Source organism: Artemia franciscana, chromosome 3, assembly GCF_032884065.1.
Source record: "Artemia franciscana chromosome 3, ASM3288406v1, whole genome shotgun sequence".
Taxonomy (NCBI): domain Eukaryota; kingdom Metazoa; phylum Arthropoda; class Branchiopoda; order Anostraca; family Artemiidae; genus Artemia; species Artemia franciscana.
In genome coordinates, this window is record NC_088865.1 from 39866992 (window position 1) to 39894482 (window position 27491).

At 35.3% G+C, this 27491-nt stretch overlaps 1 protein-coding gene across 6 annotated transcripts in view; it reads left to right on the plus strand.

The window, feature by feature from the left end:
• Positions 1-27491, plus strand: part of LOC136025260 (eye-specific diacylglycerol kinase-like) — a 266512-nt gene that overhangs the window by 16251 nt on the left and 222770 nt on the right. The window lies entirely within an intron of this gene.

Below are 27491 nucleotides of genomic sequence, written 5' to 3' on the forward strand. Positions count from 1 at the left end.
AAATAACAAACTGTCCTTCCCTATATTTTAGAAAAGTTCATTCCCCTCCTACATTTTTATGAATTTAACACCACTATTCCTCCAGATATAGAAAACCGTGCTCCACGAAGGGGTTTACTAAATAGCCAGCAAAGTGGTAACACGTCAAGTATATCATGATTAGTTATAATAAAGTTATAAAAATGACATTTGAAAGTGGTAAATATCTTGGGAGTTAGCCAAAGGAGAAACTTTGAAGGCAATGGTATGGAGGAGTGTCTTAGTGTCTCTTGCTCAGTAGGCTTAGCTGTGATACGTTTAAAGTAGTACTAGTCTCTTAATATTTAATTGCCCAATCCTAAGAGTAATCAAGTGAGCTTTTTGTCGTGATTTGAACTTCTGAGCAATTTTTAGAAATTAAAATATTTTAGTAATAGATATTGCGTATGATAAAACTCTGATTTCTGTCGTTATTTACTTTTCTGTGCCGTTTAGTTCTTTCTGTTCGCCCTACTTAGTGGTAAAGTTGAGCAAAATCGCAAGCTTAAGTTAGAAGTAAGACAAAATAATGACTCCGTGTTTGGTCAAAGAACTTTCTGTTTATGATTAGGTGTATCATAAATCTGTTTATGATTAGGTGTATCGATATAATTCCTCGACATTATATCGAAAATTTTAGTAATTAGCAATATAGTTGCGCCAATTCTCAATAATTAGCAAGAGGGACAAAATTTTAGTTTTGTTTTTAATGAAGATACAAATTTTCGTTTTTTTTCAAAATCTAGGAGGGGCAAAATTTGTTTTTTTATTTTATTTTTATTGAAAATACAAAAAAGGTGTTTTTCAAAATCAAGCAGGTGCCATTGTGTCCCTCTTCTTCTCCCCCCATTTGGCGATCCAGCAAACGACTGTCAATTGCACATTGTATTCCGTCTTTCTACAAATTCAGCTTGATATGTTGTTTTGTAAGTATCGGCCACGCTATACTTAACCCCCCCCCCGCAATGTGCAAATATACACCCCAAATTATATATATCCTATCTATCTCCCAAGCGTCTCAGTTGTTTCAAACCTGTACTTGTAGATCCAAATTCTGGAGGGTGTACTGGCTAGATATGATGTTTCTTTGCCTTGTTCTAGGGCTTTGGTTTCTACTTGCTGAACGACAAATATGACATAATATAGTGATGCAAATAGTGTCAATTGCTTTGATTTGGACCCGTATATAGAGCTAGCCTTATCGGCCGTGTGTCCCTCCTGTTCTAAGATTTTGTGGTTTTTACAGTTGTCCTTTTAATTTCCCTGAAAAATTCTTTAGTAAAAGTGTCGACACGGTAATTGTCTTTTAAAATCGTAACGTTTCACACTGTAACTATTATTACTTTATGCTTGCATGTTTTTGTGTTTTATCTAACTGTCAACTATGTACATACTTGTAATTTTCCGGTTTATTCCGTCATCCCAACATTTTTTTTCCTTGCCGAATCCGTGGATTTAATCGATATTAAATATATATTAATATATATATATATAATAGTAAATATATAAATGAATGCCACCGTTTTGGGGAATTGTCTGATAATCCCCCAAGAGTTGTGTCTGATACGAGTTTTCCTTAAAGAAAGATGATGCTGGTGTCGTATAAGGATATTGAGGTAATTATCTGTTAGCCAGTACACACTCCAGAATTTGGATCTACAAGTACAGGTTTGAAACAACTGAGACGCTTGGGAGAGGATATATATAATTTGGGGTGTATATTTGCACATTGTGAGGGGGGGGGGGTTAAGTATAGCGTGGCTGAATGCGAAATGTAACCTAACCTAAATGTAACCTACCGTAGCCTAAGCTAACCAAAATACCAACTAAATATGTATTGAAATATAGCTACAATGTAGTTTTCTACTCAGTCAAAGTTAATTGTCTCCATATACAAAGAGCAATAAATCAGTTATTGTCTGATTTTATAGATCCAAATTCTCGAGTTTTTAATGTCTAACAGATAAGTACCGATATTGACACTAAGGTTTAAGACGATTTAACCAGTCATTTCATGGGTTTAGACTCAATTGGGGCTTTAGATCCATGTTTAAGTTTTATCTACCAAGCCAAATCCAAGACCTTTTCATCTACCAGATCTCGATAAAAAAAAAAAAAAAAAAAAAAAAAAAAAAAAAAAAAAAAAAAAAAAAAAAAAAAATCAAATGACTGGTTTTTTGTTTACAGCGACATAATGGAATATACAAATATACCTATGGGTTTTTCCTATAGTAACCGACCAATATACGGCCGACCACTATTTCAGTGTGTGATGAATTCTCTGAATTTATGTAACGCCTTATTTATTATGATCTTTATTTTTATGTACTTCTCCGTAGGAATTTTTTTTAGTTAGTTTTGAACTTTTTCCGTCTTTTGAACATACCTTCATGAAAGATTAAATGAAATTGCTTACTCCATTTGGGCTTTGAAAATCTTCATCGCCTAAAAGTCATTCCCAAACTTTCCCCCCGAAAAATAATTTGGGGTAAGATCTGCTCACGTTGGAGGTAAAAGGGGATGATCACCATGAATATCTTTTTCAGGAAAGATTATTAATTCATAATTAAATCCATATAGACAATGTTTTGTCCTGTTTACACCTCTATAGTATCGCTCACTTTGATCCTAGTACCCCCCTTCCTTCTTTATAGTTTTGTTTGTGTGCACTTGTATCACTGATGGTATTCATGCATCTCAGAATTGTTATTAATTTCGCTCTATGAGCTAAATTACAAATTATGATTATTGAGAGCATGAGAATAGTATCTTGTAAATTGCAAAGAAAAGAATTAAATTCTCACGTTAAAATTTTTCTATCCAATAGCGCACAAATTTAGATTTCATGTTCTGCCATTTAAGTTTTAAGTTAATTTTGTCGAATTAACGCAATTTGTAATTTGGTTCATTTTAATTAATATAGTTCTAATTTTTATTTTGACACACTTATAGCTTAGATTGGACGAGTATTATACATTTTTGTTGCTACTCGAATATTCGCGTATCTTTTTGTTCTGATTTCTTAGTTGGATCTTCATTCATGTTCATTCCAAAATTCATCAATGTCAATTTGTGAATTCATTCAAATAGAAGGCAAAATGAATATTTATTTTCATCTATTTAAAATAGTTTCAAAATTGAGGTTTTTATAAGATATTCTAGTCTTTACATGTACTTTTTTAAAAATGAAGAAGCTTCCTTTGAAATCACACTAAACGATAAATAACAAATTTTTACTTTCGACGTTTTCAGCTTCTAAAAAGATCGAAATTACTTTGATGGTTTTAGATTATCGGTTGTATGCGCACAGTTGCACTTGCAAGTCAAACAGTTCGTGGTAACGAACTGTAGTAAGGAGCGACCCGGCTCAATAGTAACCAAAACTCTAAAAATGAATTTTGATATCAATAGCTACATCAAAAGAATCGCATTTTAATGCTGATTTTAATGCGCACAGTTGCACTTGCAAGTACATGTAAAGACTAGGATATCATATAAAAACTTCAATATGCTCGTGAAGGTTTTTTTTGCATTTTAGGACATGGTTTTTTAGAGGCGGGGGGGGGGGGGGGTGTTGACTTCAGTGAAACTCATAATAAACTGTATTTTTACTATCCTTTGTCTTCCTACATAAAATATCATAAAAATAAATATCAAATTACATAAAAATATCGATCAGACGTCCTGAGGAATAAGAAAAGGACCGTATATCAAAAGCATTTCTAGGACAGGGGCTTGTTGGTTTCCAATCACTTTCGACTTAACAAAAAAAAGAACTCTCGATCGCAGGGGAACCCTCCGAAATTTCTATGACCATGAGAGGCAGGTTGAGGATGAGTTACCTCATCCTCATTCTTAAAGTTTTTAAACTTTTAGAATATTTCGGCTATATCCAAGAGCCCTATATCCAAGAGGCGTCCTCAGCAAACTACGCATGTAAATGAAATAAAACATACAATAAGTAGGAATACTAACCTGTTTTTCGAAGTCACTCTTCTCTTATACGGAACTACATGCTCATTTTGGGTTTTAATTTTCTCTTTATTTTCATAATAACAGTTTAGACCAGAAATATTCATGGAAATCAAGGGATTATGTATCAATTTCCACCCCTATTATCCCCGCCTTTTCCTTAAAACCAATTCTGTATTTATCCAAAGGTTCAATGAAAATTAGGATGTTTTGGCATTAAAATCCACTCCTTGTGGCATCTGCCCCCCTTCATAACTACAAAAGTCAGAGAACCCTGCTGTAGAGGTTTCAAGCTCTCATCTACAATAATTAGGAATTTTGCGTTTTTTTGCCAAAGAATCATCATGGATAAAACAACAAGTAAAACAAGAGGGAATTTACCTAAGACAGCAAAAATTTTTAAACCTTTAGAATATTTAGGCTATATCCAAGAGTCCTTTATCCAACATCCGTCCTCGGTAACTTATTTATGTAAATGAAATAGAACTTACAATAAATGGGAACACCAAAATTAGAAAATTAAAACAATCCCAAGTTTGTTATTTTTATGATGGGAAGGCTGTGTTGCTCTTTTTCCCCCCAGGGATGATCGCGTCGAACCAACTGTCCTAAGAGGTCGGGAGAGAGCTCACTTGAGCAAAAATTAAAAGTTTAAGTGCATTTTTAAGTGACCAAACAGAATGTATGGCAACTATCCCCATTCCCATGCGACTTTTCTCCCCAAAACATTTGAATTAAATGTCGAGATATCTATTTTGTTCATCATAATTGTAAGGTTCAATAAATATGCCTCTGGTGATGACACGACCCCAAACAGCCCCTAGAGAAAGAGCTGTAATTTTTGTAATTTGTCCATTTTTCACAGATAATATTTATTACTGGGAAACATACAGACATGTTCCGTGGGGAGTTTTTGGTGGGGGATTTCTCGGGGGAAAATTTTCTTGGAAGAATTTGCCTCAATTCATCTACAGAATTTCTTTTCTTTGTCTTTCTTTCCCTTTCGATGCACACTTTTACCTATGGAGTAAATGTGTCGGTGGTTCCGGGGAAAAGTTTCTGCGGGGATCAAATTGTTTGGCCGGATTTTTCTGTGGAAAGATGTGGGTAATGTCCACAAGGGTGTTGCAGAGTGGTATCGCCCTTCTTATTGCGCTAAAATGTTTCTGGCGTCTATTGTAATGCTCTTTTTAGCTGAAGTGATTTCCTTCTTAATAGAGTGATATATTATCATGGGGGGACGGTTGGTCTTTGTTTAGGGGAGGGGATAAGATGCCTTTAGGATTGCTTTTTAATGGCCTATTTTCTAGGCATCATTGAGCCATCAGATGAAAATTGAATGAGTTTTTGGGACTTGTTGTCTAATCCTTCTTGGTTAAAATTTTTGGTCTACGCCTTTATTATTCTTGCTGGGGGCGGGAGGACCACCAGTGTCCTAATGTCCTAGTAGTTACCAAGTTGATTCAGGTTGTTTCCCAATTATAAATCCTGCATGTTAAGAATGTATAAATGGATAGTTTACAGTCCTTCCCCGGGGACTGTCTGCCTTTTTATACTTCCTTCTCAACTTGATTGTAAAGTTCTTACTTAATATCCTCTGCCATTCGATAGATATTGCTATTCTACCTTTTTGACATCCCTCCTGCATGTAATGTGTTTTGGTTATGTTTGACAACTACCTCAACGTTTCTAAAGGTTTTAGCTTTATAACCTTAGCCTTTGTGGGGATTCAGGATCAAATTTGCTCCCTTTTCCCAATAATCAATGTATAATTTATATAAGAACAATGTACAATACTTGGCCCATGAGTTCTAGAGGGTGGGTTGTTGTCCATGGAATCATACATTTAAATAACAATTCAATAAAAACAATCATTTTATTAGACAATGAAAACTGTGAGAATGGGTTTGTCTGCTGTGGAATGCCACTGTGTATGTGTGACCGAAATATCCAGAGATTTTATTATTGTTTTCACTGTCTAAGAAAAAGGATTTGTCCCTATTGAACTATTATTGGTACGTCATGGAAAGGAAGTCTGATCTTTGAAAATACCTAGGAAGCATAGTTATCTGACTTTTTGACTCCTTTAAATGAGATAATTATCTCAAAATTTTGATTCATTTGGGAAAAAGGTGTTGGGTGGTGGCCACCCTCTGATCACTTTTGAATCTTAGAAGGGGCATTAGAACTTCCATTTTTAAATTGAATGAGCCCCCTCCAAAGTTTATAACCTTCAGCTTCTTTTTTAATGAATATCCGAAATTATCAAGGGGAGTGTGGGGGGTGGGATTTTCGAGGGTGGAATTTTCCTCATGGAAATTTTCTGGGGGGGACACCTAGCACCATGATATTCACTATTCTCTATATTTTTTTGATCACTGAATAATTAGGCTGGTAAATGAAGCTATCAGGTTGAAATTGACCATAAATGAACAGTTCAGAAGCCTATTTATCCAACTCCATGAAACATACATTCATTGCTGATTCGATATTTAGGCACCAATCATTTGGTAGAAAAAAACCGTGTATTTTGAATATTCTTTTATTTAGCGAAACACACTCAAATAATAATTCTATCTATCGTAATTATTTGTATATAAAAATATGCTTTGTATATAAAATGTTTTTATATACGTTTTTGTTATTAAGCCTTATTTTTGGGAACATCCTTGTGATGGTCTGTAGTCAATATCTAATCAATCTTTTTGACACTAAACTATAAAAAAGGTTGGATTTGTACATGTGCTGTGAGAACCTGGTCTCCTGGGCCCACCAATAGAACCATTACAAACATCATCTCCTTAAATGGTCATTTATACCTTTAGCATTAGGTAAGTAAGCATTAAAATGAACCAATTTTGTGTCCTGCCATTTTCAAAGCACTGACAGTCTAAAATAGCAGGTCCACTGCTAGCAGGTGCAGGGCACCCACAGATGGCCTTTGGGTTCATATGTCAACTTTTTCTCCTGAAATTTAATTTATAATGACACTTCTATAGTTCTCTATATTTCTCATAGAAGTTAACTATTTTATTGTCTTTTTTTCCAGACTTGAGCCCCCTTAAAGCTAAAAGGGCTCAAAAAAGCGCATAGTCACCAAAAGTTTAAAAGCATGTTAAAAAGAAACTGGCTAGTGAGCAAAAATTTGTAGCTTACTCAGGACTGGTTTTCCTTAATTTTAATAGTAAATTGTAAATGCAAATATTAAAATGCATCACATTTTTAAACCCATCAAAAATGACACCAGTTTGTCATTTTTGAGGGGTTTCAGGCTCTTAAAAAATTTGTTTTCTTAAAAACATTTTACTATTGTGACTAAGAAGAATAATAATTACGGTACCATTCCTGAATGAACTGCAAATGGCAATTTTTCTCACGTGACGATTTTTTTAAAACATGTTTTTAAACCTTCTGTAACTATGGACTGCTTTACCTTTTCGGACCCATTAAGGGCTCAAAATGGAATCTGCCCCTGAAACGATTATTGAACTATGAAAGAGCATAATGCAAATTTACCATCTTTTCCTCATTCCATGAAATAAATCAATGCGTGCGTGCCTGTTTCAAATACTTTCATGAAATAAATTTTAATTCGCGTGTCGGGTCACTTATTGCAAATGCTGGTGGATTGCTCAAATTTCCGACTTTAGAATTTTCAGATTTAGAGTTTGGGGTAAAGTGAAGTGCGGATTCATTTAAATTACCAAGGACAGAAAAAGTTAAATCTGATTGCTTGAGTTGGTTAAGTGAAACTTGAACAACCGTATATATCTTGGCGAACTAAGAAAATTCAGGAATTGAATTTTTTGTGAAATAGGCCTCCATATGCAGTTATACATCTGTAGTCCTGACAGAATTCATATCCCATTCAATTTTTGAATGACCTTTTCATTTGTGTTTCGATGTTCTGTCACTTTCTCGCTTTCAGTTTGGTTGTTTTCGAAGGTCAATTTTCTTCTTATGGGATATATATTTTTGCGCACTGAAGACGACATACGGGAGGTATTTGCCGAAATATCCGTCTTTTTTTGTTATTCACTGGCTGAAAATTAACCTTGGTGTTTTTGTCTTTTTGTTCACTACATATTTTTCATTCTTCGTCATTTTTCAGTTTGATAATAGTCAGAAAACGCTTGAGGACTAACATTTTAGTCGGGCCACGCTTAATGAAATTTTAGGCGAAATCAAAGTTTTCTCATATAGTGATCGGAAAAATTCTGCGTAATGTCCTATAACAAAATGGTTATTTTCCCAAAAAAAGTTTTTTTTTGGCAAAGTATGTTCCAGGCTCTTGCTAAAAACAAAGAGAGAAAAGTTCCATTGGTTTGTTTTTGTCACGTATTTTTGTAATCTAACCACATTATTCCCTGTTTCTGGAGAGAAAAATAACCTTGTATTTTTTGAATTGAATTTATTTATAACCCGTTATCATACACATGAAAAACGGAGTATAATGTGAATAAAAGAAAAGAGGAAAAAGAAAATGACCTAAAAAACTAAACGATACTTCGTGTTACTTAGAAACAATTAAAACATGCTAAAGCAAAAGCAAAACATTCCTTGTATCAAAATAGCGCTCCAGGGGTGCCGACCAGTTCTACTATTATAAGCTTCTATGCTTTTTCTGATATATCATTCGGGTCTATGATGCCGTATCTTTTAATGACCCTGGAGTTGCTTGACCATGGTGGAAGGGCAAACAGGTATTTGGCATACCGGAAATAGATTGGCCGAAGCTCCTTCGTCTCAGTTATTGTAAACGTACGACACAAAGGTGCAAGGTATAGGACATTCCTTGAAATTGTTTTAACTGATACTGGATGACAGTTCTAGTCTGACAATGTAATACCAGTTAAAGTGAGACAAATAACTCCCTCTTTTTATAACTTCCTCTTTTTTTTTCGTGAGGCATATTTAACCAGTAAATAGAATGAAAACTTTTTGAGCCACTACATTTTCACTAGTAAATTCTCTATTTCTCTGCGCTTTAGAATTTTGATGGGCAAAATGAGCATTTTGTGTTTGACTATCGCCACACTTTGCATCATTTAGGCCCCGATGTAAATAATTTATCAAAAAAGATAGAAAATACATTAAAGAAAGGGTGCAGCCTTTCCATTGTTTTCTTTTCTTGTTGAAAATAGAGGAAAGCTTTCACACGTTGATATATTTTTCAGTAGATAATTTGTCACCTTAAAGTTAGAAGTTTGTTTTTACGTGCCACTGTTCCTTATATCTGTTGACTTTTGAAAGTAATTTTAGAGGCCAATTACTGTCACGGTTTTGAATTTAATCCGAGGAGACCTTAGGGCTAGAAACTTTTCCCCTCACTTCCTTTACACAAAAGATGCATAAAAGTAGTGGTTTAATTTGACAGCTGCAATATATTTTCGTAAGTGGCTTTAGAAAAGGCAAGGAAAAAGGCTCCGAAGGAAGTATTTGTGGGTATAGTCTCACTGTAACTGGAAAACAAATTGAAAAAAAAACAAAACAAACAAACAAGAAATACATCAAAGCGTGTCTTAATGCACTATCCTACGTGAATTATCTTATGTGTATATAAATTGAAGAAATCATTAATAAAAATAATATATAATAATAAGATCAATAAAATGATATAATAAAATCAATAAAAGCAAATATAATCATTAAAAAAATAATAAAAAAATAAAAATTAATAAAAAATAAAAAAGTGAATCATGATTTTCCCTAATTTATCTCTTACAGTAAGACAGCGCTGAGGCGAAGGCCATTTTTTATTTATCAGAGTGTGTCTGAAGTCTGAAAACGTTATTATGTGACAATCTTATTTGTAGATAAATTGAAGAAGGTCTGAGATAATAAGGGATAAATAATTTTCAGTTTCCCCAATTTATCTGCTACTGAATGATGGCGCTGAAGTATAGGCTATATATTATACACCTAGGTATGTTTGAATCTGAATGCGTTATTATGCGTAAATAATCTTATGATAGATAAGTCCAAGAAAAAAAGTTTCCATTTTATCTGTTACGGTAAGATGGCTCTGAAGCTCATGCCATGTTTTATGTATGAAATAGGATCTTAAATCTAAAAGCATTTATAGTGAAGCTTATGTGTAGATAAATCGAAGAGATGATGAAAGAATAAGAAACTGAAGTGAGTTTCCCCTCTATACTTGTTACCATAAGAACTAGTAAATTATTAATGGCTACATTCATTACTAATATATATCCCTCCACAAGTTCGTTATTCTAATGGATTGCGTGTTTTCTTATCCGGTTATTCATCTACGTTGTAAGTTTGTAAATTATGTTACTACATCCATTAAGAAAGCAAAGAAACAGAGGATAGAACGAAACAGAGGATAGAAACAGAGGATAGCTATTCTTTGGTATTAACAGCTGTTGTCAAGTGCGTAGGAGGGAGGTGTAAAGACTCCTTGTCCACATCTCAGTGTATTTTCCAGTTTTTACCCATAACCAAGTTGAATTTAATTTTTTTTGCCCTTTTTTTGTAAATGTGCCCCGTTCCATTAGCTCTCGAAAAGTAATTTGTTTGGGGACAATTCGTACCTGTAATTTCAGAGCGATAGTACTTTGAAAACGGAGAACTGTGTTCTTTTTAATACCGAATCATCCAAATGCGATAAGCCCACGAATGATCAGGAAAGGAGATAGTGAGTGGTTTAACTGGTATGCCCAGGACTATTCCCAAGGAACCTCAAAGTGCCCGTAACATATCTTAACTTCTTGTGTATATAATTATATTTTAGTCTCTCCGAAGCCCACGTGGTCAAGTCCCCTAATATAAATTTGTGTACAAGATCCTGACCGATTAACCGTGTCGTAGCACAGAGGAATAGTGCTCTGCTTTGCAATAAGGGACCTAGGATTTGATCCACGCCACAGTAAGGCTGTGCGACGATCTTGCTACTTGTCCCTCAAAAAAGACCCAGCAACTGGAACGTCAATTCGACGCCCTATATGTCAGCAATGGCTCTAAAAGGCCTTTATCCTTTTGTGTACTGTGTTTTGTGTATAGCAATATATCATAAAAACTATCGCAGGAACATCATTCCAGTTGTCAAATATTTTATTATTAATTCTTTATTCTAAACTCGTTGATCTAATAGATTTTGGTGCTTTGTCCTGTCTTGTGCTTAGTATTATTATATGGCTGTTATCGTATATGTTTGCAAAGTTAAAGCTAAAAGTAGGGCTGAATGATTTTTTGATAGTAGTTAAGTAATTTTGTCATCACCATATGGTCTTAAAAAGTGTGGAAGGAAAAGGTACTTAAATAAAAAGTATATTTGGAGGCAATTGCATATGGAACCTGTGGATCCCTTTCAAGTTTTTTTTTGTGCGACTGAGCGCCCAAAAGTGTGTTCCCATGTTTACATGATTCTAATTGTGTCTCTAGGTTTTTGCCGGAATGCTAATTCTCTGGTTTAATTTGGGTAGGAATCTTCACTGTAGTATGAATATTAAGAGTAATAAAAGCCTCTATCTTACCCTTGAAATATTTTGGGGGTTGCTGAAACCGAGCACTCCTCCGTGGATCTTGCTTCTCGCGTACACAATAATGAATTTTGATGGAGGACTGGCACCAATCCGATTCTCCCGATCGGAATTCAATCGAAAATCCGCCAATCAAAATTCAAACATGTAGGCTACTTTCTAATCTAACCACTTCCCTTTATGGTACTAGTTCTGCTGTCCCACTATAAAGCAAAATTGTATTACTATATATATTTATTATGTGATCTTGACTGAAGATGAGCTTTTGTAAGGATTAATTCACATAATGTTTTAGATTACGATAGGGCCAAGTTATCATTTTTCTCGAGCAAAATTTGATAAGATAAAAGGATCTTGCATTTTTGAGAAGTAATGTTCCAAGTGTCATTAATAACGAATAGTTGCATGGGATACAATGGATAAAATGTTTGTGTGTGTTTTTGTGTTTTCTGTTTTTGTGTTCTGTTTTGTGTTTTTTTCAACGTTTGTTGTTGTTGTGAAATGAAAATCTTGGTAACGAAAAGGTCACTCAATTTCTAGCACGTGAGAGAGAACAGTGTAATAAAATTTAATTGTTTTAAAAAGCAGAATTGTGGCAAAGAGTCAAGTTTTTAATTGTTTTAAAAAGTAGAATTGTGACAAAGAATCAAACTTTAGCGTAAAGAGCGAGGGATTGCGGAGGGGACAAACCATTTTATATACGGAGTAATTTCTGTTCGTTTTAAGTTTTAATGTCGCTCCTTACTTTCAGCTAAAAAAATTAGTTTTTTTTTATTTAATTTCTGAACGTTTTTGAATTAATGAATGTTTGGTTTTGGCTCTCCGCACATAAATTATTAAAATGAAATTTGTATATTAATTCTTTTTTTGGCTAAATGGCTTTCTCTTAGTTTTGATCAGGCGATTTTGAGAAATAAGGGGTGGAGAAGGAGGCCTAGTTGCCCTCCAATTTTTCGGTTGCTTAGAAAGGCAACTAGAACTTTTAATTTTTAACGAACGTTTTTATTAGTAAAAATTATACGTAACTTATAAATTAGCAACTTACGTAACAAACTTTCGTAATCTTATATTTTTATTATGTATACAAGGGGGTTTGTATCCTCGTCAATACCTCGCTCTTTACACTAAATCTTAAGTTTTGTCCCAATTCTTTAAGAATGACCCCTGAATCAGAAAGGCCGTAGAATAAATATTTGAAATTACTAAAAATACTTTAGCATAAAGAGCGAGGTATTTATCTCCTCCTAAATACCTCGCTCTTTATGCTAAAGTATTTTTAGAGCCCCTCATATGCGTTATAATCTCTGTTCGTTTTAAGTTTCAATGCTACTCCTTCCTTTCATTTGAAAAAACGTTTTCATGTTTATTTTTCATTGTTTTCTTATAGTAATGCTAGAAAATCATGCGCCCTTTTCCTTGAATTTTTCTTCCCCCATGACAGATTCCTCCAAGGAAAGATCCTCCAACATAGCCCCCTCCCCTCAGCCCCACCCCCCCAAACAAAATAAAATCCCCCTGAAAACGTCTGTACATTTCCCAATAACCATTACTATATGTAAACACTGGTCAAAGTTTGTAACTTGCAGCCCCTCCCCCAGGGGATTGTTGGGGAGTAAATCATCCCCAAATACATAGTTATTATGGTTTTCGACTATGCTGAACAAAATGGCTATCTCAAAATTTTGATCCGTTGACATTGGGAAAAAATGAGCGTGGGAGGGGGCCTAGATGCCCTCCAATTTTTTGGTCACTTAAAAAGGGCACTAGAACTTTTCATTTCCGTTAGAATGAGCCCTCTTGCGACACTCTAGGACCACATGGTCGATACGATGACCCCTGAAAAAAAAAAAAAAACAAATAAACACGCACCCGTGATTTGTCTTCTGGCAAAAAATATAAAATTCCACATTTTTGTAGATAGGAGTTTTAAACTGTTACAGTAAGGTTCTCTGAGACGCTGAATCTGATGGTGTGATTTTCGTTAAGATTATATGACTTTTAGGGGGTGTTTCCCCCTATTTTCTTAAATAAGGCAAATTGTCTCAGGCTCGTAACTTTTGATGGGTAAGACTAAACTTGATGAAACTGTTACTATTGAGCCGGGTCGCTCCTTACTACAGTTCGTTACCACGAACTGTTTGATTTATAGGAGAAACCTTGCGCATATCTACGAATAAGATTTATACCATAGATATACCTTAAATTTTGTAAAATTTGTACCAGTTTGTAATTGGGGTTAGCAGTGACCTTCTAGAAGAGTAGAAAATGATTAAAATCTTTCAAGGTAAAAGATTGGATAAGCTTACACTGTTCCGTTCACTTTGTAAAAAAGTTTTGTGTTTCACTTTGTGTTTCCCGTGTTTCTTTGTGTTTCCCAAAGTTGGCTGTATTGACCCTTGAATATGGCTAAATAGAAACAGAGGGGCAATTAATGGAAAATTTTGTAACTCAAAAAATTTCCCCCCTTTTTACCTACTTAAAATTCTGCAGAAAAGAACCTATCAGGTAAAATTAAGTTTTTTGCTCTTTTACCGGCTTATGCCTAAAATTTTGACACAAGATAGCCCGTCAGGTTTTTTTTTAAAGTTTGGTTGTTTGTCTCTCCAGAAATTATTTCTCGTTAAGGAATACTGTCATCGTCTTACGAAAATACGTTGCAGACGTAAATCAGAGAAATTACAGTACAATTTTGTCGCAGAATTATAGAATAGTTATCTCTCCTATTCTCTCTGGTATTACACGATAAATTCAAGGTTCACTCTGAATGCTAATTATACTACTACTATTACTACTAACAACAAACTATAGCACCAAGTTGTCTGAGGCCAACACAGCTTTTCACGTTCCTCTTCCATCTCTCTTTACTCACCTCCCAATAACCTCCAATTTCCTTTAAACCCTTTCTTACGACCTCTTCTCACCCTGTTTAAGGACGACCTGCTTTTCGTTCGGCCTTAGATAAGTGACAGAAAAGGACAATCTTTATGATACTGTCGTTCTTCATCCGGAAAATGTGTCCTCCTTTCTATCATGATAGCCCTAGGCAATGGGATAGAACCAAATTTTTCGCACAGCATACTGTTTGAAATACAGTCAGTCAAAGGAGTACACAAAACTATCTGCTGATAATTCCTCTAGAAAACATCTAACAAATCCTCCCCCGTCTTCAGCAGCGCCCACATTCCAGAACCATTCTTAAGCACGGTCATCACTGTAGCTTCCAGTATTCATATCATGGTTTGCAGATTTATATTCCTACTCTCGCAAACCTTTTCAACTGTCGAAAAAAACATCCTTGACCTTAGCTATTCTACTTTCAACATCTTCACTGCGTTCACCATCTTTAATAAAAATATTACAAAGGTAAAAGAAGCAATTTTTAAACTTATTTTTGCACCCGAACTCTCAAAATCTTTCATTTTGCGCAGATTTTTTTTTCTAAATCTAAGTTTAGGAGAGTTTTGAAAATCGCACACTAAAATGTCATGGCCGGTGAAAGACAATTAAAAACCTTATAAATATGTCCTTCTGGACAAATTTATAATTTATAGCTCTAAATTTTTAATTTATAGCTTCCTGAGAAAAATTGAGAAATTGCCACATGGATGTATGACAGATATGCTGAAAAAGACGAAATGCTTGAGAGCTACTACAGAACAGGGGTCTATCCGGAAAAAGATTACACTCAGTTTAGGAAGATGAAATCGAGGAAACTGCCAACAGACAAATTTGTCCTTTTGTCCTCTTGATTAACCTTCTGGTTACCCAACATAACCTCTTTGGCATCATTGATTCCTAGTCTAGGGGCTTAGTCTTTTTAGCATTAATTTTCGAACTTATTCTTGCACCCTGAACTCTCAAAATCTTTCATTTTGCACACATTTTTTTCTAGACTCTCAATCCGTCTGCATAATCTAAGTTTAGGAGAGTTTTCGTTCCCATTTGATCCCATGTTCTCCCATAACCATTGCCGTGTTCCTTAGGACAAAATCCATCAAAATAATCCGTATAAATTGGGATAGAACACAACCGGGGTTAACCTCTCATTCAATACAAAACCAGCTACTTACTTCATTTCCTATCGTAACCGCAGCAATATTATTCTATAAATGAGGAAAGGTAAAAACAAGAGGAATCATTTTAGGACGGTGAATAATTTTTTTCTAAATGAATATTTCGGCTCCAGGCTATAAGACCCGTCATCAGTAAGTCACAGATAAATATAAAATAAGACTTGCAATAAAATACGCAACCATTAAAACTAAAATAAAGAAATTAAATCAGTCCTAATATCGTAACTTTATGGAGTTTACTCCTGATTGAACTTTATGATGGTTATGATGGCAGAACCGTCTAATTCTGTTTTTTTTTTTAATTTTAAGTTAAATTGGTTTTAACTTGAATAGATTTGCAAAGTAAAAAAATGGAATTAAAAAAAAATATTTGCTATCCTGGTAAAAGAACATTATTTTATTCCCCTCCCCCCCAGTGAAATTTTTTGGAAGGATATCGTCATGTTTTACGCTAGTATATCTTTAAAGCCGGTTTCGTAATTTGTAGATTCACATGAGCTAGATGTAATTTTATTAGGAGCGTATCCCCGGGAGGAGGGGGGCTCCACGTTTGATCTACCTCTCCTCGAAATATTTTTCGCCTCATAAATTGGTCGTAAAAATGCATGTGAAAAGACTCTTAATCCCCCCTTCTAGCAAAAATTCTTTTGATAAACCTCCCGCGAACAAAAATTCTTTTGGTTACCTCCCTCCTCCAACCCTCCCTTTTCGCATTCTTTTTAGCACGCTTGATTATTGAAACTTATCGTTTTATTTTGTCCCTTCGTCGTTATTGCTCCGTAATTGCTACCAACAAATGCTTTCTCCTTTGGCTATTGAATTTAATTAAAAAATTCGGAAGTTTTTTTTTTGCATTGACTTGAATAAAACTTAGGTAGAGAGAGATGTTGTACATCTCAACTAGTGTATTGATCTCTTGGGAAATTTCTTTGAAATTCAATTCTTATGAGAGAACAATTTTCTTGCCTCAGGAATATTTTTCTAATGAAATTCAAACAGACTGAATAATGTACTGAAGAAACCTCAATTCAGCAAGAAAATTAGTTTAAATGTAGATCTATACTTTAAACTCTTTACTGTCTGTAGAGGGGATTTCTGGTATCTATTACAGACTAAGGCAATGTTTTTTCTCCTGGAAAAATTACTGTTCGGGATTTATTATCTGCTAGGGCATTTTTTGTTTTGAATTACTGGATAGGAATTCAAGGACATACGCAAGAATTTATTTGAGGTGGGACATGGCAGGTTCAAATCACGTAAATATATAGTTGAAATGTACCGTTGACGGAAGCGTACCGTTTACGGTATGCTTTTTTCCAACGATTAACTAAATAAAAAAAACTAGTTTTTTTAACTGAAAGTAAAGAGCGACATTAAAACTTAAAACGAACAGAAATTAATCCGTATATGAAATGGGTTTTCCCCTCCGCAATCCCTCGCTCTGTACGCTAAATTTTGTAATTGTTTTAAAAAGTAGAATTGTGGCAAAGAGTCAAACTTTAGCGCAAAGAGCGAGGGATTTCGGAGGGAACAACCCATTTCATATACGGAGTAATCTCTGTTCGTTTTAATTTTTAATGTCGCTCCTTACTTTCAGTTAAAAAAACAATTTTTTTTATTTAGTTTCTGAACGTTTTTGAATTAATGCATGTTTGATTTTGGCTCTCCGCACATAAATTATTAAAGTGAAATTTGCATATTAATTTTTTTTTTGGCTAAATGGCTTTCTCTTAGTTTTGATCAGACGATTTTGAGAAATAAGGGGTGGGGAAGGAGGCCTAGTTGCCCTCCAATATTTCGTATATGTATATGAGGGGTTTTGTCCTCTCGTTAATACCTCGCTCTTTACACTAAGTCTTAAGTTTTGTCCCAATTCTTTAAGAATGACCCCTGAATCAGAAAGGCTGAGAATAAATAGTTGAAATTACTAAAAATACTTTAGCATAAAGAGCGAGGTATTTATCTCCTCCTAAATACCTCACTCTTTATGCTAAAGTATTTTTTAGAATCCCTCATATGCGTAATAATCTCTGTTCGTTTTAAGTTTTAATGCTACTCCTTACTTTCAATTGAAAAAACTTTTTCATGTTTATTTTTTCATTGTTCTTTTTTTTTATAGTAACGCTAGAGAATCCCGCGCCCTTTTCATTGAATTTCTCTTCCCCCATGACATATTCCTCCAAGAAAAGATCCTCCTATATAGTCCCCTCCCTCAGCCCCACCCCCAAACCAAAAAAATCCCCTGAAAACAACTGTACACTTCCCAATAACCATTATTATATGTAAACAGTGGTCGAAGTTTGTAACTTGCATCCCCTCCCCCAGGGACTGTGGGGGAGTAAGTCATCCTCAAAGACATAGTTATTATGGTTTTCGACTATGCAGAACAAAATGGCTATCTCAAAATTTTGATCCGTTGACTTTGGGAGACAAATGAGCGTGGGAGGGGGCCTAGGTGCCCTCCAATTTTTTCGGTCACTTTAAAAGGGCACTAGAACTGTCAATTTCCGTTAGTATGAGCCCTCTTGCGACATTCTAGGACCGCTTGGTCGATACGATGACCCCTGAAAAATAAAATAAAACAAACAAACAAATAAACACGCACCCGTGATCTGTCTTCTGGCAAAAAAATATGAAATTCTACATTTTTGTAGATAGGAGCTTGAAATTTTTGCAAGAGGGTTCTCTGATATGCTGATTGCGATGGTGTGATTTTTAGGGGGACTTTTCGACTTTTAGAGGGTGTTTCCCCCTATTTTCCAAAATAAGGCAAATTTTCTCAGGCTCTTAACTTTTGATGACAAAGACTAAATTTGATGAAACTTATATATTTAAAACCAGCATAAAAATCCGATTCTTTTGATGTATCTTTTAGCATCAAAATTCCGTTTTTTAGAGTTTCGTTTACTGTTGAGCCGGTTCGCTCCTTACTACAGTTCGTTACCACGAACTGTTTGATATCAATTGTGATTTGGTATAAGGCTCGAGAATCTCCTCTCTTGGCTGCTTCCTCAGCAAGTTTGGCTTTGATCTTGATCAGGGTGTGGTGGTCATTTCTTGCGCACTTCTTTACGGCTTTGTCTGCTTCGCGGTAGAGTGCGTTTTTCAAGATTTAACGGCTTTGTGTTTGGCTTTGAAGAAAGGTGTTTTTTATGAGTTTCCTCGCCCTTATGAGATTCCAAGTTCGGTCAGAGAGCCTTTGGTCTTTGGGGCGTTTCTTGTACCCCAGTATTTCTGTCGCCGCCGTATGGAAGGAGTTTTTCGCGATTTCCCGCAGTTCTTCTTGGTCTGTATTTTCTGGCATTGAAAATGAATCGAATCTATTTGAAAGTTCGATTACGAAGTTTCTTTTTACTCTGCTATGAAATACTTTATCCGAGTCAAAAGGTGGGTTTGGATAGGTGACTTGTTTAACATTTTTCTTCGGTTTGATTTTGAATTTGGCAATCATCAGGTTATGATCTGACCCAACATCAGCTCCTCTATGTGAATGTACGTCAATGAGGTGATGCCATCTAGAGAGGTCCAGGAATATTTGTGGATATCACGGTGTTGGAACAAACTCCTACCAATAACTAGGTTATTTGAGAGTGCAAAATCGATTAGAAGCTCACCATCACGGAATAATTTCTGTTCGTTTTAAGTTTTAATGTCGTTCCTTAATTTGAGTTAAAAAAAATAGTTTTTCTTATTTAATTTAGATAGAGAAATAAATCCTTGTTCCTTTTTATTGCACTCAATCAATACATTTGATTTAAAAAATAAGTAAAAAAATCATAGGGATGATTTAAATGTATCAGTGCTGATTTTTTGGCTAAGAAACTTGGAAGTTTTTCTTGCTTGGAAACTTACCATCAACCCTGTGTATTACTGTCTAGACCCGAAGCCGCGCCGAAATAAAATTCAGCGGTGGCGGACACTATTATGCTGGTAAGCTGGACACTATTATGACACTATAGTCGGCGCCGAAATTTTTTTTAGCGGCGCGCCGTCAATTAATCGGTGTTTGTTCTATTTTTTGAATTTTCTTTTTTGGCTACTTCTAAAAATTTTTGAAACTAAATTGATATCAGTTTTTATCAGAATTCTGTCCACAATTCCTTTTTAGCTTCATTACCATGACCGAACATTGGACAAAATAAGGACGAGATATCAATCTTAACTTCAAACATTCTTCTAACCCAAATGATCGATAGCGAGATCTTAAAGTGGTTGATATTCGAATTAATCCGACAAAATAGGTAATTTAAAGTTTAATCTAAATTCAGCTCTAAAGCTTGAATTAGACAAATGTACTTGCACCATAAATTCATGGCTAATTTATGAAACATCGAGGGAATCTGAAGTTTATATCATACTCTGTGTCTTAATTTCCTGGTCTTGCAACCTACATTCCACTTCTTTGACTACCCTACCCCTCAACCGCACGCTACCTACGCTACTGAAGCTATTATTTCTCGTTGCTTCAAGGTTGAATCCTCTCGCTTAAGGGTGATATGATAAATGTTTTGAAATTAAACGTTTCAACCAACTTCTTTGAGAATGAAAGAGCCTAGATAACCTCGAAGACCACACTGCCTTTCCATGACGAAAGTAAAACAGTTCAAAATAGGGATGACACCTTTTTATTGACAGTGAATAGATGTAAAATTATTTAACTGGATATTTCGAACACATATACAGTGTTCATCATCAGCAGTAAAATGATAACACTGTATATGTGTTCGAAATATCCAGTTAAATAATTTTATATCTATTCACTGTCAATAACAAGGTGTCATCCCTATTTTGAACTGTTTTACTTTCGAAAGAGCCTATTTATTCTCCTTCCCAATCTCAGAAATTAAGGTACTGCGTTGTGGACGCACTTGAACATGGTGAATCAAAGTTTCAAAGTGTGGGTCAACGATCAAAGTTTTACTTTTCAACGTATAGGATTTAATATTAGTTTTTTTTCAGCCAATTTTCAGAAGACTTAGCATGTCGTTCTTTAAGAACAGTTCGTTCCCAGGTGTTAGAAAAAAGAAGAAGCAACATTTTGTAAAGAAAAGTTTTTATATTAAAAGAGGCAACATCTCATAAAGAAAAGCAGTATATATTATAAAATTTTTAATTCTGGCTTTAAATTTCAGAGTTTAACTTGAATTAAGGTTTAAATTCCCTATTTTGTCAATTCTCAGGCAGTTTAAGGAGTCAGAATAAATAATTCAAACAGTTAGCTAGAAATAAACGCTATCACTTTCCTTTAAAGCTTTGACAAGCTTTTAGTTATTATGTAGAAAAATAAGCTTGTTTCCACGGTGTGGGGCCAATATAGAACTTAGCAGTATACAGTAAGAGAGAAGGATTTATTCATTAAACAGATAATAAACAAAAAATGATTACTACCTTCCCTAAAAAGCAAAGCTTGTCCGAGGGGGAGATAGAGAAAGAAAAATGAGTAAAATAAAAGTACACTAGGCTACCAACACCACTAATACCTCCACACTCAACTATAGATAAAAAAAACATCATTACTTTACTTTTCCTCTGGGAATTACATATTATCATAACCCCCACAATAAAAAAAATTCATGAATCAAAACTCAAATTCTACAAAAAGCAGTTCCTTAATGGTTTTTCGAAATATAACGGGGTCTCCAATACTCCTTGTAATACTCATCAAACTATTCCATTTCAGTGTACCTCTATATAAAACAGAAAAACCTGAACAGGAAGAAATTCCTCTAGGTACGCTTAAATCAACACTACCCCTTGTATCATGTGAATGTACAAAAGACCTAACGCATAATAAATGACTAAAACAGCGGGATTGAATATCCTGCAGTAATCCAAAATTAACCACAAAACATCAAATTCGCTGATGCCCGCAGCTGACAAAATTTTCAAGGTTGGGTAACATTCCCGAACAGACTGACGAGGAGGAATCCCTGCTAAAAGCTTAACTGCGTGATTTTGTAAAACTCTTATTGGATTAAGGATAGATGGAAAAGTGGGGAGCCAAATACTTGAACTATAAAGTATATATGGGTGTATAAGAGAAAAATAAAGATGGCCGAGGACAGATTTAGGAAAAAAATGTTGGAGTTTCTTTATTTTACCTAGATTTCTTGCCAGAATTTTACTAGTTAAAGTTACATGCTGCTTAAAAAATAAAGCTTGATCAATTACATTCCCAAGGTATTTAAAAGAAACAGTCCGTTTTATAACTCCATTAGATGTATTTAATTCCTTTATCCATGGGTAAAAGTCCCACGATCCTGAGAAATGACAAAATTAGACTTGCTTATATTTATCCTTAGTTTATTTACCCTCAGCCAGGTCACAATTTTATCAACTGATTCCCTCATTGACTTCCCAAGCAGCTGCGCTGTCTTAGCTGTGATAATTGTTGTTGTGTCACCAGCAAAAAGCAAAACTGTTTCATTAGTGGGTTAACCGTTAGTTCATGTATTCTGTAAAAAAAAATTATTTAGAGAATTTTGTAAATCGTTTATAAATATCAAGAATAATATAGGACCAGAACTGATCTTTGCGGAACATCTATTTCAACCAGTTTTTCTCCTGAAGAAGAATCATTTAGTTGAACATAGAGAGCATAGAGCTTAGCAGCAACAATCAGTCCTGCACCCCCGAAAACCCTTTCTGCTGCGGCATTTCTTGCCGGCAACGATAGAACTTTTTCCTGCCATAGCTGCAATCCATGGCAGCTGAGTAAAGTATATTCTCCAGAAGGCAATGGTTGGATTGATTTCATCAACTGGGGCAGGATCTTTTGATCTCCTGGCATTGCATGACAAGCCCTGATATAAATCTACTTGACGCTTAATCACATCATCATTTTCATCTTGTTCTGCATTGTCATTCTGACACAGTATTCGATCGAGCAGACTCGTTTTTTTTTCATGTATGATCATGAGGACATTTAGAGTTTCTGCTCTTCTGAGAAAACCCACTAGCCATATTCACACAACTGATCCTCTGAGAGCACACGAGATTACAGCCTCCTCTTCAGGATTTTCGAGGGCCCTCTCCTCTTCGTACAAAAAAATTTCTACTGCACTAAAATGTTCACCACAAGTTGAAGTGGAGGGATCTGGAATGTTGATTAGGAAAATTCGGTTCACAGGAGATGTACTAAAGTACCTTATGTCAGCATCCAGCACTAGAAGCTTAACCATTTTGAACCAGAATTCCCTTCTTGTCAGTGAACCATCAAGAGGGTTTAGACGCTCATCAATTCCGTCTATCTTGAATATTTCGGAGTCCAAGTCCAACTGTCATCATCAGATCATCCCCTGGAAAGCGAAAATCAAACTTGTTTTTCACATTTTCTTTCAGAAGCAAAATACAGCTACTATCTTTAGGTTGCTCCTCAAGGTGACCTTTTAGGAGGCCCCGACTGAGCAGAGAAACATTTAGGGTGGGAAGGAATTCCCCCTCAATAGCCTCGGGTATAGTTGAAAAATTTGGTCTTAGAGAGGAAAGGCCAAGCATCAGTTCATATTCCTCATCATTTAGAATATGGTCAGGTTTCCTAATTTTACAAAGAAACACTTGCCAGAGGGCCTTTGTATTGAGTAATACTTTCCACCATACTATATGTTGCATTCCATCTTGTGGGGGAACCCTGTTCTAGGGACCTAGAACACCCTAGGTCTAGGTCTAGGAAACTAGGTCTTCCTAGGTCTAGGAAACCCTGTTCATATCTTCATAACATAGGAGGTAAATCATCAGCAACCTGCGCAATGGGCAAGTGAGCATCAGAATCAAGAACCTCGTCTAAATCACAAAATCTTTTAAGGAATTCATTGCTATTTTAAATCTGAATTTTTTCGAGAAGGCTGTTAAGAAGACAAAGAATTTGTAAATAAGTTTAGTTCTTTCACTTTGTACATGTTTCCATGTACGTATGTAAAAAAAAAACAGTTTGGGTGGGGAAGGGGGTGTCATTTCCGTTGTAAATGACCCGATAAGTGGATAGCTATCTCTCATGGACGATATTGCAACGCTGAAAAAAGTAAATTGGTAACGTTTAAAAACATGGCAAAGCATAAAAAAAGTTAAATTGATGAAGAACGATAAGGACAAATCCAAATGTCTTGCAGAAAGCAAACTTAGCTATATTTGCCTCTCAATAATCTCAGAAAATGATTCGATGCTTAAAATTCCGGCGGCAGTGTCGGTGCGCATAAGTCTTTTCGGTGGTTGCGCGCTACACGATTTCCGGCGGCGTGCCGCCGGTTTTCGGCGTGGCTTCGGGGACTGCTACTGTCATAGTCCCGTTTCCGCATGGTGTGTTGATGTTCTGGAGGAGAATGTATTCCTCTATTTCGTTTTCTTTTCCACTCTGTCAAACAATGCATCTGATGCAAGAACACCGTAATGATGATTTAAATGCCTTCCATCACTTTTAAAATTTTTTTATATGTATTTTTGTTACGTTTTTACGAGTTGGGCAAACATTTCGGAGGAGTGGGTGGGTTTTCAAACCCCCCTGGACACGAGAAGGATTCTTCTATTTATTTTTTCCTTTCTATTCAATCAATAAATTTGAGGTCAGACTATCAAAGAAAAAAAGAAAACAAAAAAAGGGTGAAAAATAAAAAAAATATTGGGAAGTGTGGTAGGAATTGTAATAATATCAGGAATCCATGATTAGTTGACGTTCTGGAAAAGGACGATTCTTCTATTTCATCTGCCTTTCCGGTCAGTCAATAACTTCGAGGCTAGAATATTGTAAGAATAATTTAAATTTTTATTTTCATTTGGAAAAGCCATAAAAAAGAAAAGTATGTGAAGAACAAAGACAATTGCCCGAAAAATCATAGAAATCTCATGATTTCATGATAGTTGATGTTTTTGACATGTAAATATTATTATAATGTTTCAAATTTAAATATTATATTTGAATTATTTGTTTCAAAGACAATGTAAAACTGACCTTAATGCCCATCATAAGTGCTGAATTTATTGCATATTCTAATTGCACTTTAACAAGGTAAGACCATTTTGAGCTTGAAGCTGATTAATTAACATCCTATTGTTCCGATTCCTGGTGATTAATGCTCACATGCACAAGTGGTAGTGTGCAAAAAATAACTTTCACGATAGGAATCGCTATTGTCCTATGATTAACTTACTCGATTGATATCTTTGTTCTGAATTGAAATAACGACAGAATACTGATTAGCATTATGATTTATCTGCAAACAATATATTCTATTGAGACAATGCCCAGCATGTCCTGTTTCTCACCTCAAAGTGCGTTATAATATGCTCCCTTGGCAATAATTTGTTGTAGTTTGACACACCTAATTTTTCAGATTTTTTTAAAAATTCAATACCAATTTTTTAATTATTTGTTTTATTTATTTACAAAATTTCAATAAAAATTTTTTTTATCCACCTTGATTTCTAGCATGTCTTCCGATTAGAATACCTTGGTTTGTCTGCTCTCTTTAGTGCTCCAAACATTGCACACAATCGTCTCCCATAACTATCTAGTTGTTATAACTCCATTTGCAGTGGATTTGCTCTGCACGTTCTAGGACTGCGAGTCAGTATTTTTGTCCCCGGGCCTTACGGAAGGCTTCTGATAAGATGGATCCGTGGTGACTTAAGGCATACCCAAAAATACGATTTGAACTTCAAATCTGCATAGGTTAGTGGTTTCCAACCTTTTTGTACCGGTGCCCTCCTTTAAAAAAATTGGTGCGCCCCCTTTAAAACACAAATTGTTGCGTCCCGTTAATTTGTCTAAAAATCAAATTTCATAAATACACAACTGATATTTTAATTTATTTAATGGGCCAAAAAATAATTTACAATATTATGTAAGAATATAATATATTTATTATAAGAAATATAATAACAAAACAAAAAAGAATATGTAATTAATACTTCTACAACATAAAAATTTAATGCGACGGTTGAGCTTGTTTTTCAGCACAAATTTTCTCAAACCGTGGTATCATTGAAGAAATCACGGTTCTCAGTTCCTTTTCAATCATTAAGCGAGGTCGATACTTTGTTTTTAAGACAGGTTACTGTAGAAATAAATAAAAAAGTTTTTTAAACTGAAAGTAAGGAGCGACATGAAAACTTAAAACGGACAGAAATTACCCTGTATATAAAAGGGGCTGTTCCCTCTTCAACGCCCTGCTCTTTGCGCTAAAGTAATACTCTTTCTCTCAACTCTACTTTTTAAAACACTATAAACTTTAGCGTAAAGAACAGGGCATGGAAGAGGGAACAGCCCCTTTCATATACGGGGTAGTTTTTGTTCGTTTTAAGTTTTCATGTCGTTCCTTACTTTCAGTTAAAAAACTTGTTTTTTTCATTTAACTTCTGAATATTTTTTAGTTAATCCATGTTTTGATTCCGGCTCTCCGCAGATGAGTAATTAAAGCGAAATTTGTATATTTATTTATTTGGCTAAATGGCTTTCCCATAGTTTTGATCGAATGACTATGAAAAAAAAGGAGGGGGGAGGAGGCCCAGTTGCCCTCTAATTCTTTGGGTACTTAAAAAGGCAACTAGAATTTTCAGTTTTTTACGAACGTTTTCATTAGTAAAAGATATACGTAACTTACGAATTAGCTTACGTAACAAACTTCTAAATTCGTATGTTTTTGTTACGTATATGAGAGGGTTTGCCCACTCGTTAATACCTCGCTCTTTACACTAAAGCTTAAATTTTGTCCCCTGAATCACAAAGGCCGTAGAATAAATAGTTGAAATGACTTAAAATACTTTAGCGTAAAGAGTGAGGTATTAGGAGGAGGTGAACCCCTTATATGCGTAATATTGTCTGTTCGTTTTAAGTTTTAATGCTACTCCTTACTTTCAGTTGAAAAAAAACTTTTTCATATTTATTTTTCATTTGTTTTTTAAATAATGTTAGAAAATGCTGCGCCCCCTCCACGGTCACTTAAAAAGGGCACAAGAACTTTTCATTTCCGTTCGAATGAGCCCTCTCGCAAAATTCTAGGACCACTGGGTCGATACGATCACCCCTGGGGAAAAAAAACCCAAATAAACACGCATCCGTGATTTGTCTTCTGGCAAAAAATACACAATTCTACATTTTGTAGATATGAGCTTGGAACTTGTACAGTAGGGTTCTCTGATACGCTGAATCTGATGGTGTGATTTTCGTTAAGATTCTATGACTTTTAGGGGATGTTTCCCCCTATTTTCTAAAACATGGCAAATTTTCTCAGGCTCGTAACTTTTCATGGGTAAGACTAAACTTGATGAAACTTGTATATTTAAAATTAGCATTAAAATGCGATTCTTTTGATGTAACTATTGGTATCAAAATTTTTTTTTTTAGAGTTTTGGTTACCATTGAGCCGGATCGCTCCTTACTACAGCTCGTTACCACGAACTGTTTGAAACCAGTCAAGGAGGCACACTCGTGCCTCTATAAAGAGGCGACACACGACAATGTTAAGCGATCTTCGGTTCCAGTGGTCGCAGAGGGATGGGGAGGGATGCATTTCGTAGCCCGAGCTCCAACTAAGAAACCTGCAAAATTTCATCTTCCTCCAACTTTTCCTTCATGGGGAAAATCTGGCCGAAAGTTTCGACTCGTCAACCCCAGCCCCCCTTTAACGTTGTCCGATCGGGCTGAAATTCACAAGTTAAGGTCCCCTAGGGCCCAGGAGCTTATCCGCGAAATTTCAGCTCGATCCGATAACTCTTTCCCTGTTTTCCAGAAACCACGCATAGCCACTTAAAATTCATTTACTTTTTTTTCCTAGACGCCTACAGGTCACATCCGACATCAGATCTGGGTGTACGAAGACTCATTCGATGCGGAATTCTCCGAGTAATTTTCCTGGAAAGTTTCGTAGGAAAATCTTAACCCCCCGAAAGTTTCGACCCTCCAACCCCCCCCCCCCCCCCCCTTTTAACGTTG